Source organism: Octopus bimaculoides, chromosome 22 (genome assembly GCF_046866305.1).
Source record: "Octopus bimaculoides isolate indiv1 chromosome 22, ASM4686630v1, whole genome shotgun sequence".
NCBI classification, from domain to species: domain Eukaryota; kingdom Metazoa; phylum Mollusca; class Cephalopoda; order Octopoda; family Octopodidae; genus Octopus; species Octopus bimaculoides.
In genome coordinates, this window is record NC_142949.1 from 30,553,666 (window position 1) to 30,558,761 (window position 5,096).

The window sequence follows — 5,096 nt, forward strand, 5'->3', positions numbered from 1 at the left end:
CGCCTCCGCCGCCGCCTCCGCCGCCTCCGCCGCCTCCGCCGCCGCCTCCGCCGCCGCCTCCGCCGCCGCCTCCGCCGCCGCCTCCGCCTCCGCCGCCGCCTCCGCCGCCGCCTCCGCCTCCACCTCCGCCTCCGCCTCCGCCGCCGCCTCCGCCGCCGCCTCCGCCGCCTCCGCCGCCTCCGCCGCCTCCGCCGCCGCCACCTCCGCCGCCGCCGCCTCCGCCGCCGCCGCCTCCGCCGCCTCCGCCGCCTCCTCCGCCGCCTCCGCCGCCGCCTCCGCCGCCGCCTCCGCCTCCGCCGCTGCAACCACCACCACCACCACCACCACCATCAGCAACAACAACAACATCATCACAGCTATCATCCTCATTATCATCAACCCTACCGGTACCACCACCACCACCACCACCACCACCACCACCACCACCACCACTACTACCATCACCACTACAACCACCAGCACTAGCACTTGTGTCTGTCTGTATATATATATATATGCGTGTGTGTGTTGCATGTTTGCATAATTTCGCGTGTGTATGTGTTAGAGCGCGCGTGTGCGTGCGTGTAGCTGTATCTGCTTAGAGATATGTTTGTTCTGTTTCTCTGATAATAAATAAATAATGTCAGTATGTGACAGTATCTACGCGTGAATACTACTAATTAAATAAACAACTTGTGGTATACATGAGTGTGCAAGTGTTTATATTTACATATGCACAGATGTACATTCAAAGGTGCATACGTGTATATATCTATTAAAGTGGCGAGTGGGCAGAATGGTTAGCAATACTTAGCAGAATTTTTTCCGGTTCTGTCCATTGACTCCTGGTGTTTGAAACAGATATTAGATTACGTCCCTTTGCTTTCTGAGTTCATATGATACAAGATTCACTTGCCTTTCTATCCATTTTGGGCCGATAGGGTAACGAAAACACTGGAGATAATTTAATCGACTGCCATTTCCTCCAAAATACTAGTTTCATGTTGTGGAATCTCAATCAATAATCTCTGGTATGTGCTTAAAATCAACCTGTGAACATACTGAGTGTACTGGCAAACATTCTTAACAAAAGGGAAGAAACATTCTCTACTTACCCACACTCAAAAACGCTTTAAACTACAAGGCTTTGGACATATACCCGTCCCGAACGAACCACAAACTCAATTAACTTTATTACAAGCGTCGAAAGCTAGAAACACTACTACAGACAGTGCATGGATATGCAAGAGAATTTATATGAAATTTGCGTTTGAAAAATATGCCATAGCAACCGCCTGAACCCTCCCCCTCAGTTAATGGAATCTTTATTTATTTATATAGTTTGTATTAATTTGGTTATAAATAAAGCCTTTATTCAGAAAAGCACTTTCAAAGTAAAAAAAAGGTAAATTCTTAATGTCTATAATGATGTGCAAAAAAAAAAAAAACCCCAAAAACTATGCACGAATCTGAAACAAAATACATGAACAGTGAACACCATAAAATAAGCATTAATAGTATTTGACTGGAAAAGACCATTGTCTTTTCCAGTCAAAGTGAAGTAAACTTTGTAGTGATTTCTGCACATTTAATATGAATTTGTGCCTATTTTCGTTGCCTCTTCTGACTTCAGAAGTTTTTGTCACTAAATTGACAGCTTGCTCGATTCCTTGACTATGACAAGGAAGAGGTATTGGCTATGACTGTCAGATCTTTTTATTCGTTTGTCATAACACGTGCAGGTGCAATTGTCAAACATTTCATTGGACCCCTCATGTGCAGGTTCATATATCAAACATTTCATTGAACCCCCCCCCCCCCTAATTTCTTATCAAAACTATCTCCTCTTTGCTTGATAGGTATTTTGTTTAATTTATAAGAGCTATTCTCTCAAACCCAGTATAAGGAAAAGAAAATTTGTCTCATATTGTTTGCACATCTGCAGCAACAATCCGGTAGCATTCTTTCGCTGTGGGTGAAGTTTTCGATATCTGTTCTTCAAGTTTTCTTATGTATAAATAATGTCAGAATGCATCAGCCTTTGATGGGGTCATTGCTGTAGGAAATTCTGCAGGAAATCTAAATACTGAATTACGGCTTTTACTTCTAGTTGCCATAATATAATTTTATATTTATATACTTAAATTATTACAGTATAAATTTATGTAGGTACTTTTGTAAAATTATAATACAATTTAGCTCTGAAATAATCTGAAAAACAAAAGAAATTCATTTAACAAATGTATACATTTTCTAAAAAAATAAAAATCATTTAACACATATTGAAAAGTTGTAATTTTACCATGTTGGAAGGGTAACTACCTACCAATTGTCTTTGCTATCTTTACTCATCAGATGTTTTAAGCAAGGTTTCTACAGTGAAATATAATCAAATGTTTTATATCCACAAGCAATTTAATATATAAGTATAAGAAATTATATGATTAATATAGAAAATTAGGGTATTTAATTGTGGGGATGTATGCGAGGGGTACTGACTGGGGTCACGTAACCCTAATTTTCATATATTTTATTTAAAATACTATATGAAACTCTGTGTATACCGTGGAATTAAGGTTCCTTAAAAATGGTTGTGCTTCGACCCCCGTCCATTAATATATAGACATATACACGTATATACATACAAACATTTATATGTGCTTGAGGAGTTGTGCATTGTGTATGTTTTTGTACACAAAATGATTTTATATACTGTGTCTGGTATTTTATAGTTTTTATATGGCTGTCATGAATTATTATTTATTTATTTTATTCTTGAATCTATACCAGCATATGCTACATTCCATATATCAAGTGAGTCATAGAATCATAACCAAAAACACAGCTATCATGTCTAAAGCGAAGCAAAGTTTCAATTGAATTGAAACGCCTATTGTTCCATATTAAAATATCGCAGCTATTATCTAAGGCTTATAAAGCTAAAATTATTATCTTTTATATATAGTCTTATATACAACATGGAGGATTGTACTTCAGTTGTTCTTGACTACTACAGTCGTGCATGGTGGTGTGTTGTGTGGTAGTGGGGGTGTTTCTAGTAATATCACAATTATTTACATTTTCCTTGTGAAGCAGGCTCCATATTTGATGGCATAAAAAAATGTACAGGCGTATAAGACGCATCACAATTTCAGCTGCGTATATTCAAGATAAAAAGTTTTTAGTGCATTAAAGCATATAATATAGGCCTAACTTTGTATATAGGACGCGGGGAGATTTTCCGAGACATTTTTCAACAAAAAAAGTGCGTTTTATATGATATAAAATTCTGTACTCTATAAGAAATAGTTTCGATATCTGATACTCAGATGCAGATTAATATTCGGAGGAGTCTGGAGTGTGAGTCAATAGACAAAAGGACTCCTTGTTACGGCTCGTATTATAACATAAACAAGAATGTTGATTCTGCAATATTATACATATATATATATATATATATATATATATATATATATATATATATATATATATATATATATATATAATGCATATACATACATATATATATAACTAACATACATACACACACATATATATATGAGTTTGATTGATATATAGAGACCTTAAAAAGATAAAATTTTGGAGAAATATTTTCCCACAAAGTTGAAAGGGAGAAAAGCTGTTTCTATCTGTGGCGTGATGTTATGCAAAAGAGATAATTTTTTTTATTAAAACTTGGAAAATCCTGGAAGGAAATGTTCCAAACTTCGGTATTAGAAAACTGGTAAATACACTCGGTTTCCAAAATGTACCACCTTCAAAATCCCAAGCAAAAATACTCTGTTGTACTAGTCTGATATTTTGAGCTCTTCAGTTGTTCGAATGCTAACCCAAAGAAATCAGAAACATAAAATGGACCGGTACTGAAACAAAAACAAGACAAAAAAAAAATAAATAAAAAGGAAATTGGCTAAAACTCTTAACCGTTCAAGGACTCAGTCAAGGAAGATCAGCTGCTCTAAACTCAATGATAGGCCAACTTCGAATCATAAAACGACAATAAAACTAAAAAAATATATATTAAGGTGGTGCTCCAGTGTAGCCACAGTCCTACGACAGAATCTACTAAAAGAATAAAAGAAAAAAGGGAATACAGTCTTACCTTTTTCTAGGTATCACAGGATATCAGCAGAATAACGAAATTTAAATGTAGCAATATATATGTGTGGGCAGATTTGCTTGAGGTTTTTTTGTTTCTTTCTTGTGTGTGTGTGTGTGTGAATTATTAAACAAAAATTTCAAATTGATGGCTTAACACTTCGTCAGTAGCAAAACAACTGAAATTTGAACTAGTCAATGACGTCTGTCTGTCTGTCTGTCTGTCTATCTATCTATCGTTTATGTAGATAAATAGATAATAGCTAGCTGGCTAAACAGACAGACAGACAGACAGATAGAAAGCTTTTGTTTTTTCTTATTACTTTTCGTTTTCTATTCTTTGCTCGAGAATGACTAAGACTTGCTCTTCTGGCTTGAATTACTGGTGTCACTAAAGTGAATAAAATACAATTTCTCAAGAAAATTTTTTGAAGTAGATTCTTAAAGAAGTAGATGGTGCATGGGACCTGAAAAAGAAGTAGATGGTGCAAAGACCTGAATAATAGTAATAATAATAATAATAATAATAATAATAATAACAATAACATCGAAAATATCTTAGGAATGAGAACCCAGGTTCGAAATTTCTCCAAAACACCTGATGAAGGCAGGAGGGTATATCAGCCGAAACGTTGTGTTAACATCAAACAAGATGAGGACAAATATCCATCAAATGTAAATAATGTAAATAATGTAAATAATATTCATAATTCCTCATCTCTTAAATATAGAACTGTATTAGCTGATATCCTGTCGCTTATTTTGATTTTATTCACCTTACTTCGAGCTGTGCGGATAATACCTAATTCAACTGAATCTGAATTATTTCACACACACACACACACACACACACACACACACACACACACACACACACACAGTTACGACGACGAAGGTCCCAGCTGATACGATCAACAGAACAGCTTGCTCGTGAAATTAACGTACAAGTGGCTGAGCACTCCACAGACACGCGTACCCCTTCACATACTTCTCAAGGA

At 36.8% G+C, this 5,096-nt stretch overlaps 1 protein-coding gene across 1 annotated transcript in view; it reads right to left on the reverse strand.

Moving 5' to 3' along the window:
• The window catches only part of LOC106874140 (uncharacterized), a 21,561-nt gene extending 17,115 nt beyond the window's left edge, over window positions 1–4,446 (reverse strand). Inside the window, exon 1 of the mRNA XM_089339998.1 lies at window positions 4,103–4,446. The gene's annotated coding sequence lies outside the window, so the exon portion shown is untranslated. The remainder of the gene's footprint in view (window positions 1–4,102) is intronic.
• Between the last annotated feature and the right edge of the window lie 650 nt (window positions 4,447–5,096).